Source organism: Felis catus, chromosome E3 (assembly GCF_018350175.1).
Source record: "Felis catus isolate Fca126 chromosome E3, F.catus_Fca126_mat1.0, whole genome shotgun sequence".
NCBI classification, from domain to species: domain Eukaryota; kingdom Metazoa; phylum Chordata; class Mammalia; order Carnivora; family Felidae; genus Felis; species Felis catus.
The window spans coordinates 17,086,193-17,098,156 of NC_058383.1; the positions used below are offsets into that span (position 1 = coordinate 17,086,193).

General features: G+C 39.4%; 1 long non-coding RNA gene across 1 annotated transcript; it reads right to left on the reverse strand.

Moving 5' to 3' along the window:
- Window positions 1–7,708: 7,708 nt before the first annotated feature.
- LOC123382586 lies at window positions 7,709–9,836 on the reverse strand. Its single transcript, XR_006591169.1, has 2 exons — window positions 8,749–9,836; window positions 7,709–7,814 (listed from the first exon to the last, which is right to left on the reverse strand). It is a non-coding gene; the product is annotated as an uncharacterized LOC123382586 (long non-coding RNA).
- Window positions 9,837–11,964: the final 2,128 nt, after the last annotated feature.

Here is an 11,964-nt window from a genome sequence, read left to right on the forward strand (position 1 = left end):
GGGCTGGCCTCTGTGAGTTCTGACAGCCAGCGGGACTTAACATCTAGAATGTTAAAAGTCAGCTCTGTTCAGAGGGCGGGAAGGTGAGAGGACACCGGGAGGGAGAGTTGTAGAGCCCTGGAAGACAGCTCAGCTCTGTGGGGAACAAAGGTGCTGACAGGCACCATCTCCCTCTCCCATTCCCCAGCCAAAATCCCAAAGGGAACCAGTTCCCATCACTGAACTTGCTTGCACTGCACAAGCACCCAACAATGTGCTTCTGTGGATCCATCGCTCTGACAAGTCTGCTTCCCTCCCAGTGCTGTGGGACCCATCCTGCAGGGGACCACAGATAGCAAAGTGAGCTAAGCCTGCCCCTTCTGCCCCTGTGCACCTTGTGGATCCACCCAAGCTAATATGCCAGATCCCATCAAAGCAGCACCAAAAGCCTGGCAGTGTGCAAGTAGCCCAGACAGGAGCCATGCCACTCCACAGTGAGTCTGGCCGCTGGGAGAGGAGAAGATAAGGTACACACCAGTCTGACTGTGGCCCCAGCAGTGGGCTGGGGACAGATGTCGAGTCTGACTGTGGCCCCGCCTACCAACACAGGTTAACTCCACACAGCACAGGGGAAATGCCCTGTAGTTCAATGCCACCCCAGGGACTATCCAAAATGACAAAACAGAAGAATTCTCCTCAAAAGAAACTCCAGGAAGTAGTGACAGCTAACGAATTGATCAAAAACGATTTAAGCAATGTAAGGAACCAAGAATTTAGAATAATAGTCATAAAATTAATGGCTGGGCTTGAAAAAAATATATAGACTGCAGAGAATCTATTGCTACAGAGATCAAGGGACTAAGAAATAGTCATGAGAGATTAAAAATGCTATAAATGAGGTGCAAAATAAAATGGAGGCGACCTCAGTTCGGATTAAAGAGGCAGAGGAGAGAATAGGAGAATTAGAAGATAAAATTATGGAAAAAGAGGAAGCTGAGAAAAAGAGAGATAAAAAAAATTCAGGACTATGAGGTCAAAATTAGAAAACTAAGTGATGCATTGAAATGGAACAATATCTGTATAATAAATTCCAAAAGAGGAAGAGAGAGAGAGAAAGGGGCTGAAGGTGTACTTGAACAAATCATAGCTGGGAACTTCCCTGATCTGGGGAAGGAAAAAGGCATTGAAATCCAAGAGGCACAGAGAACTCCCTTCAGACAAAACTTGAATCCATTTTCTGATGATATATCAGAGTGAAACTGGCAAAATACAAGGATAAAGAGAAAATTCTGAAAGCAGCTAGTGCTAAATAGGCTATAACTTACAAAGGTAGACACATGAGAATAGTAGCAGACCTACCTGCTGAAACGTGGCAGGCCAGAAATAAATGGTAGGAAATCTTCAATGTGATGAACAGAAAAAATATTCAGCCAAGAATCCTTTATCCAGCAAGTCTGTCATTCAGGATAGAAGGAGAGATAGAGGTCTTCCCAAACAAAAACTGAAGAAATTCACCACTAAACCAGCCCTACAAGAAATCCTAAGGGAGATTCTGAGTGAAATGTTGCAAGGACCACAAAGTACCATGGATATCACTACAAGCATGAAATCTACAGACATCACAATGACTCTAAACCCATATCTTTCAATAATAACACTGAATGTAAATGGACTAAATGCTCCAAACAAAAGACAGCGTATCAGAATGGATAAAAAAAACAAGACCCATCTATTTGCTGTATATAAGACACTCATTTTAGACCTGAGGACAACTTCAGATTGAAAGTGAGGGGATGGAGAACTTTCATTCATGCTACTGGAAGTCAAAAGAAAGCTAGAGTAGACATACTCATATCAGACAAACTAGAATTAAATTAAAGGCTTTAACAAGAGATAAAGAAAGGCATTAGATAATAATTACAGTGTCTATCCATCAGGAAGAGCTAACAATTATAAATGTCTATGCGCCAAATACAGGAGCCCCCAAATATATAAAACAATCACAAACATAAGCAAACTTATTGATATGTGGTAATTGCAGGGGACTTTAATACTCCCCTTACAACAATGCACAGATCATCTAGACACAGGTTCAATAAGGAAACAAGGGCCCTGAATGATACATTGGATCAGATGGACTTGACAGATATATTTAGAACTCTGCATCCCAAAGCAACAGAATATACTTTCTTCTCGAGTGCACATGGAACATTCTCCAAGAGAGATCACATACTGGGTCACAAAACAGCCCCCCTTGAGTATACAAGAATTGAGATCATACCATGCACACTTTCAGACCACAATGCTATGAAACTTGAAATCAACCACAGGAAAAAGTCTGGAAAATCTCCAAACCATGGACGTTAAAGAACACCCTACTAAAGAAGAAATGGGTCAACCAGACAATTAGAGAAGACACTAAAAAATATATGGAAACAAATGAAAATGAAAACACAACATTCCAAACGCTTTGGGATGCAGCGAAGGCAGTCCGGAGAGGAAAATGCATTGCAATCAAGGCCTATCTCCAGAAACAAGAAAAATCCCAAATACAAAATGTAACAGCACACCTAAAGGAACTAGAAGCAGAACAGCAAAGACACCCCAAAACCAGCAGAAAAAGAGAAATAATAAAGATCAGAGCAGAAATAAACAATACAGAATCTAAAAAAACTATAGAGCAGATCAATGAAACCAAGAGTTGGTTTTTGAAAAAATAAACAAAATTGATAAATCTCTAGCCAGGCTTCTCAAAAAGGAAAGGGAGATGTCCCAAATAGATAAAATAACGAATGGAAATGGAATTATTACAACCAATCCCTCAGAAATACAAGCAATTATCAGGGAATACTATGAAAAATTATATGCCAGTTTCACTCTTATGTGGATCCTGAGAAACTTAACAGAAACCCATGGGGGAGGGGAAGGGGAAAAAAAAAGAGGTTAGAGTGGAAGAGAGCCAAAGCATAAGAGACTCTTAAAAACTGAGAACAAACTGAGGGTTGATGGGGGGTGGGAGGGAGGGGAGGGTGGGTAATGGGTATTGAGGAGGGCACCTGTTGGGATGAGCACTGGGTGTTGTATGGAAACCAATTTGACAATAAACTTCATATGTTGAAAAAAAAAAGAAAAAGAAAAAAGAAAAAAATTAAGGAATGAAAAAAAAAAAAAAGAAAAATTATATGCCAACAATTGGAAAACCTGGAAGAAATGGACAAATTCCTAAGCACACACACACTTTCAAAACTCAAACAGGAAGAAATAGAAAACTTGAACAGACCCATAACCAGCGAAGAAATTGAATCAGTTATCAAAAATCTCCCAACAAATAAGAGTTCAGGACCAGATGGCTTCCCTGGGGAATTCTACCACACATTTAAAGAAGAGATAATACCTATCCTTCTCAAGCTGTTCCAAAAAAATAGAAAGGGAAGGAAAACTAGGAGACTCATTCTATGAAGCCAGCATTACTTTGATAAGATAAGAACAATATGATCCTGTCAATCGATGCAGAAAAAGCATTTGACAAAATTCAGCATCCTTTCTTTTTTTTTTAAATTTTTTTTTCAACGTTTATTTATTTTTGGGACAGAGAGAGACAGAGCATGAACGGGGGAGGGGCAGAGAGAGAGGGAGACACAGAATCAGAAACAGGCTCCAGGCTCTGAGCCATCAGCCCAGAGCCCGACGCGGGGCTCGAACTCACGGACCGCGAGATCGTGACCTGGCTGAAGTCAGACGCTTAACCGACTGTGCCACCCAGGCGCCCCCAGCATCCTTTCTTAATAAAAACCCTTGAGAAAGTCGGGATAGAAGGAACTTACGTAAACATCATAAAAGCCATTTATGAAAAGCCCACAGCTAATATCATCTTCAATGGGGAAAAACTGAGAGCTTTCCCCATGAGATCAGGAACATGACAGGGATGTCCACTCTCACCGCTGCTGTTTAACACAGTGTTGGGAGTGCTAGCATCAGCAATCAGACAACAAAAGGAAAACAAAGTCATCAAAATGGGCAAGGATGAAGTCAAGCTTTCACTTTTGGCAGATGACATGATAGTATACATGGAAAACCTGACAGATGCCATAAAAAGTCTACTAGAACTGATACATGAATTCAGCCAAGTCGCAGGATACAAAATCAATGCACAGAATCAGTTACATTCTTATACACTAATAATGAAGCAACAGAAAGACAAATAAAGAAACATCCCATTCACAACTGCACCAAGAAGCATAAAATACCTAGGAATAAATCTAACCAAAGATGTAAAAGATCTGTATGCTGAAAACTATAGAAAGCTTATGAAGGAAATTGAAGAAGACACAAAGAAATGGAAAAACATTCATGCTCATGGATTGGAAGAATAAATATTGTTAAAATGTCAATACTACCCAAAGCTATCTACACATTCAATGCAATCCCAATCAAAATTGCACCAGCATTCTTCTCGAAACTAGAACAAGCAATCCTAAAATTCATATGGAACCACAAAACACCCCGAGTAGCCAAGGTAATTCTGAAGAAGACCAAAGCAGGAGGCATCACAATCCCAGACTTTAGCCTCTACTACAAAGCTGTAATGATCAAGACAGCATGGTATTGGCGCAAAAACAGACACATAGACCAATGGAATAGAATAGAAACCCCAGAACTAGACCCACAAACGTATGGCCAACTAATCTTTAGCAAAGCAGGAAAGAACATCCAACGGAAAAAAGACAGTGTCTTTAACAAATGGTGCTGGGAGAACTGGACAGCAACATGCAGAAGATTGAAACTAGACCACTTTCTCACACCATTCACAAAAATAAACTCAAAATGGATAAAGGACCTGAATGTGAGACAGGAAACCATCAAAACCTTAGAGGAAAAAACAGGAAAAGACCTCTCTGACCTCAGCCGTAGCAATCTCTTACTCGACACATCCCCAAAGGCAAGGGAATTAAAAGAAAAAATGAACTATTGGGACCTCATGAAGATAAAAAGCTTCTGCACAGCAAAGGAAACAATCAACAAAACTAAAAGGCAACCAACGGAATGGGAAAAGATATTTGCAAATGACATATCAGACAAAGGGTTAGTATCCAAAATCTCTAAAGAGCTCACCAAACTCTCCACCCAAAAAACAAATAATCCAGTGAAGAAATGGGCAGAAAAGATGAATAGACACTTCTCTAAAGAAGATATCCAGATGGCCAATAGGCACATGAAAAGATGCTCAATGTCGCTCCTCATCAGGGAAATACAAATCAAAACCACACTCAGATACCATCTCACGCCAGTCAGAGTGGCTAAAATGAACAAATCAGGAGACTATAGATGCTGGAGAGGATGTGGACAAATGGGAACCCTCTTGCACTGTTGGTGGGAATGCAAACGGGTGCAGCCATTCTGGGAAACAGTGTGGAGGTTCCTCAAAAAATTAAAAATAGAGGGGCGCCTGGGTGGCTCAGTCAGTTGAGTGTCCGACTTCAGCTCAGGTCACGATCTCGCGGTCCGTGAGTTCGAGCCCCGAGTCGGGCTCTGGGCTGATGTCTCAGAGCCTGGAGCCTGCTTCCGATTCTGTGTCTCCCCCTCTCTCTGCCACTCCCCCGTTCATGCTCTGTCTCTCTCTGTCTCAAAAATAAATAAAACATTTAAAAAAATAAAAAAAATTAAAAATAGATCTACCCTATGACCCAGCATTCGCACTGCTAGGAATTTACCCAAGGGATACAGGAGTGCTGATGCATAGGAGCACTTGTACCTCAATGTTTATAGCAGCACTTTCAACAATAGCCAAATTATGGAAAGAGCCTAAATGTCCATCAACCGATGAATGGATAAAGAAATTATGGTTTATATACACAATGGAATACTACGTGGCAATGAGAAAGAATGAAATAGGGCCCTTTGTAGCAACGTGGATGGAACTGGAGAGTGTTATGCTAAGTGAAATAAGTCCTACAGAGAAAGACAGATACCATATGTTTTCACTCTCATGTGGATCCTGAGAAACTTACCAGAAGACCATGAGGGAGGGGAAGGATCAACAAAAAAAGAAAGGTTGGAGAGGGAAGGATCCAAACATAAGAGACTTTTAAAAACTGGGAACAAACTGAGGGTTGATGGGGGGTGGGAGGTTGGGGAGGGTGGGTAGTGGGTGTTGGCGAGGGCACCTGTTGGGACGAGCACTGGGTGTTGTATGGAAACCAATTTGACAATAAATTTCATATTAAAAAAAACAATAACTTTTCCTAAGCCTGTTGATTAGAACAAAATTCAGGCTTGCACACCAAAGCTGGATGAATGTGTTAATGATTATTACAATCAACTCCAAATTGTCTTTAAGCAAAATTCTGATCTTCTTTTAGATGTTGAATCCACCTAGGTAGCATTTAACTCTATGTTTATCAGAGGGTTAAGCTTTTCTCTTTTAGTTAAAGAGGAGCAGAATGGAATGGGAAGTAACCCACTCCAAATATACTTAATATGGCAAGGCAACTCACGCCCTACATGAGTCAACTAGAAGAAAGATTGCTAAAATTCTCAATGTTCAACTCCAGAAAATGAAGACCCTTGAACGAAACCAAATAGGCTTTCTGCTATTATTGAATTTAAAAAAAAGAGAGAGATTGTTACAAATTTAAATGTTCCATGCATCCTCAGCCCTCTGGTCAGTCTTTCCAAAGCCCTCTGAATTGCCAGTGACATGGTCCAGGGAACTACAAGGGCTCTTCCCAATCCTTCTTCTTAATCAGCTCAGAAAAAACACTTTTCAGATTGGTAATTAATCTCTCTCTGTCCTTATTGATATCAGACCTACACTCTCAGCGCTTAACACCCCTGATATAAAGCAGTCCCTGTCTTGGAGCACTAAAACAGCTCAAATACTGGGGGTGTCTAATAAGCTTCAATAGTTTCCTGCCTCTGAGCATATTTTCTTTTATCTAGGTCCCTTGAGAGACACCCATCCTTTTTCTCCTTTGTTCTTATGCCCTTATTCATTTATCGGACCAAGATTTCTTAGAAAAGTATCATAGCAAAATCTCTCCCAAAAGGGGGAAATCATTCCAGAACTTGACAGTTGTAACCAAAGTAGCCAACTAGGGGAATTAAATGACCATTCGACATCTTTTGTTTGTTCTGTCTCTGACAGCACTATTGCTGAGTCTGCGGACACTGATTATTTATTCTTATTAGATCTGATACCATCCTCTTTATGCAAGAAAATCCTCAACTTATATGGGCAGAATCTACACTGCATCTCCCATCAGGATGTAAATAGATCCTTTAAAGCCTCCTCCCATAATAATCAATACCTTATAAAGAAGTCCTTCAAGGCATCAAGCCCATTATAAAAGATTACAAAGCTCAGGGTCTAATTACCCCTTCCAATGGTCCCTGCAACACCTCTGTTTTCCCTGTGAGAAAACCCAATGGCCACGGATGGAGGTTTCTCCAAGACCTCTGAGCAATAAATACAAATAACCACAGTTATCCCCCAGTACCCTAAAGTTCATAACCCCCATGTGCTAACATCCATTCCCACTGAGAGCAAACTCTTCACTATAATTGTTTTATGCAGTGCATTTTTAGTATTCCAGTTGATAAAGATAACCAATATATTTTTTGTCTTTTACAGGAAAGAACAGAAATACACCTGGACAATAATGCCCTGGGGATTCACAGAGAGTCCTTCCCACCTTTACAAATCTTAAAAGCTGATTTAGATGATATAAAGTCTTCTACAGGCTCTAATTTATTACGGTATACAGATGATTTGCTTCTCCCTTCCCCTTCCTCAAACCTCTTCACAGAAAAGTTCTTGGCCTTAAAGGACACAAAGTCTGCAAAGAAAGATTACAGTTTACTCAGTCTCAGGTTAGATACTTAGGGAATTGGATCTCAAAACAAGGACTGCATTTGATCCAGAAGAAACTCCTCACAACTGCTTAATACCGGCAGGTTACCTTTTCAATCCCAATGAAAATTTACAGATAACTCCTCTAACCAATACACGTTGTTCATAGTTTCCTGATGGTTCTTATTTAAAGGATAAAAATGGTAAATATTGTCCTGGGTATGCTATTGCAACTCTCTTTGAAGTCATTGCAGTCATTGCAGCACTTTTACCTTTGGCTATTACAGCTGAATTATACACCCTTACTCAAGCTTATACTTTAGCCAAGGATAAAACCACAAATATTTATACTGATAGTCAGTATGCCTCTGGAGTAGCTCATGATTTTCAAATATTATAGAAACAATGAGGTTTCCTTACCCCCAATGGGGATAAGATTTAAAATGGCTCCTATGTACAACATTTATTAGATGTCATACTTTTGCATGTGGCTCTAGCTGTTATTAAGGTTCTGGGGTATTCCAGACTCAACTCCATAGATGCCAACAGAAGCCACCTCACTGATATATGTACCAAAAATGCTGCTTATAATGAGACCAATAGCCAAATCTCTGTCATGTTCCAAAGGGATGTTCTCCCAAATGATAAGTTTTGGGAAAATTGACCAGAAAAAAATTGGGGAAACATGACCACAGAAAAGGAGAAGCAATATTGGAAATTTATTAATTATTGGTTTGATAAAAAGAGAGAAAGAGAACTCTGGTTTCGGCCAAATAACAATCTGGTCATTCCAGTAATTCTAAAATTCTCAATACTTGTAATTGTAACATGCATTAAGCCATTGGTGTACTGACAAAATGACAGCATTCGTGGACCCATATTGGTGGAGAACAGTTAATAAGACCATAAGAAGGGCCTACCTTACTTGTCCCACTTGTCCAAAGTATAATCCAGGAAAAGCTGTTCATATGGATGGATTTCATACAACTTCTCCATCTCGTAGTTTGTATGTTTTCTCACTGGACCAAATCTTTTCCTTCGTGGATAGGCTTGCATCTCTTCCGTGGCTAAAATTCTGTTAGAAAAGATTATTCCTACCTGGGGAACCCCTCTAAAACTTCATGGTGATCAGGGAACCCATTTTACCGGTCAGGGGGTTTGACAAGTTTGTGCTGTTTGGCCAGTTTTACAACACTTTCACTGTGCAGTGATAAAGGTATCTTCTGTTACATTGCTGAGGTGACTTTGAAAATCACCTAAGGGTAGGGGCTAGTTGCCAGTAGGTACAACAATGTGTTCGGAACCTTCAGGTCCACCCTGAAATAACAACATCCCGGGAAGGAAGAGGGGCTAGGGTTAAACCAATCACCAACAGCCAATGATTTGATCATGCCTATGTAACGATGCCTCCAGAAAAACCCAAAGGGATGGGTTTGGAGAGCTTCTGGTTGGTAAACACACAGAAATTTAGGGAGAGTGATGAAGTTGGAGGTGGCACAGAAGCTCTCACCTTTTCCCAAACCTTACCACGTGTATTTCTCCTGTCTCACTATTCTTCTTTATATCTTTTATAATAAATTGGTTACCTGGAAAGTAAAATGTTTTTATGAGTTTTGTGATCTGCTCTAACAAATTAACCCAATGGGGGCGGGTTGCTGAAACCTCCAGTCTATAGTCTGTTGGTCAGAAGCACAAATGACAAACCGGACCTACAGTTGGCATCTGAAATGGCAGTAGAGGGCAGTCTTGTAGGACTGAATCCTTAATCTGTGGAATCTCCAGGTAGATAGTGTCAAATTGAGTTGAATTGTAGGGCACACAGTTGGTGTTGAAGAATTGCTCATTTGTGGGAAAACATCACACACAAACTTCATTGGGATTGGGATGCTCAGAACCATTATAGCTGCACTTAAAAAAAAATTAAGCAACACATTTAATAATTTTTTCAAATCAGTGTGAAGGATGATGTGTTTCCCATCTTTCACCAGAATGACTTCTGCCTGCCTCAGTAATGGAAATCATGACCACAGGTCCACACAGCTTAATTTCCACATTTAGTGAGTATGTGTGTGTGTGTGGGGGGGGGGGGGGGGGGGTTGGTCCCTACTTTTTATTTGATTAAACAAGAAACTCCTGATGAAAATTATAAGTCAACAGGATAGTAGCATGTGTTGACAGCTGTGTATATTTCTATATTTTCAGATAAAATGTAAACCCTAAGTTATGGAGAAGTCTCTCAGATCACTTTCAGAATTTTCTTAGGCTTTAAGTCAATGAGAATTCCAAAGAGAGAAGTTTGGGTGCTGAGATTCAAGGATAGTAGCAAATGGACTCCTAGCCCTGTCTTGGATTGCATTTGATCAAAGATTCTATGCTGTGCTGCACCATTTGGATGTGTGTTAAAATATGTCTAACAATGCATCACTTGTTTCTTTGTCTTTCTTTGATGAGTAAAGAACATCTTAAAGTCTGGGGGAAAGTTTGTAACACAATTTGGTCTTAAGAAATTCCCAAAGCCTGTCCTTAATATTTAAAATTGTGCTACTTTGGTCCTAGCGGGACAGGTTTAGTCTCTTTAATATGTGGAACAATATATTGCTAAGATGGAAGCTTGAAAAAACTACTTGAAATTTTAAAACTGGACCTACAAGTTATCTTCTGACTCTGATAAAATGCTTTAAACCGCGTTAATTTTTAAATCCCATATGATTACAATGGAATACTACTCAGCAATAAAAAGGAAAGAAGTATTGATACCAACAACAATATGGACGAATCTCAAAATAAAATCTTGCCTTTTGCAACAACGTGGATGGAACTAGAGTGTATTGTGCTAAGCAAAGTAAGTCAGTCAGAGAAAGACAAATACCATGTGATTTCACTCATATGTGGAATTTAAGAAACAAAACAGATCAACCTAAGGGAAGGAAGAAAAAATAAGATGAAACAGAGAAGGAGGCAAACCATAAGAGACTCTTAAATACAGGGAACAAACTCAGGGTTGCTGGAGAGAAGGCGGGGAGGGGGGTATCTGCTAAATGGGTGACAGCATTAAGGAGGGAAGTTGTTGGGATGAGCACTAGGTGTTATATGAGCGACGAATCACTGGGTTTTACTCCTAAAACCAATACTACACTGTACGTTAACTGACTTGAATATAAATAAATAAACAAATAAATAAAGGTAATTATCTTGAGTGAAAGAAGCCTAATGAAAAATAACAAATTCTATGTGATATGATGTATAGAAAATCTTTTTAAAATGCAAACTAACATATAGTAACAGAAATAAGATCAGTGGTTGCCTGAGGATGGAAGAGAGAGGATTAAAAAGAGGCACAAGGTGGCAAAACTGGATACCCACATCTGAAAGCTTGAAGCTGGCCCCTTACCATTGCCTGAGTGGCCTTAAAAGGGGTGAACTTGATGGGGAGTGTGCTCTCAGAGCCAAAGATTGGCTGGAATAAATGAAGACCATGGTGCAAGGTCTTTTCCCCTTCTGACATACTATCATCCTTGGATTGTATTATATACTCAAATTTTGTCTGTCTATTGCTTTACAAACTAACCCTACTCAAGAATATTTCTTTAGCTAGCCTTAAGAAGAAAAAATATTTTATTTAATAAACAAACATGTGCCCAGATGCAATGCCGAGGAGACAATTATTGTGTACCTTTATAATTAGCTCAAAATGCCTCAAACATGTACAAAAAATAACTCAAATGGCTCAAAGACCTAAGTGAGTTAGTTAACCTACAACACCCTTTGAAAATAGGAGAAGCTGGATTCCTGAAAAATTCATTACATTGGATTTGGCAATCATTTCATGGATATGACACCAAAAGAACAGACAACAACCACAACAAAAAAAATAGATAAATTGAACTTCATCAAAATTAATTCTGTGCATTGAAGGACACCATCAACAGAGTGAAAAGATGGAATAGGAGAAAATATTTGCAAATCATATATCTGATAAGAGGTTAATATCCAGAATATCTAAAGAACTCTTACAGCTCAACAGCAATAACCACAATTTTTTAATGGGCAAAAGACATTAAATAAATATACATATATAATATATTTATAATGTATATATTTAATATAATATATAATATAAATATATTTAAATATAT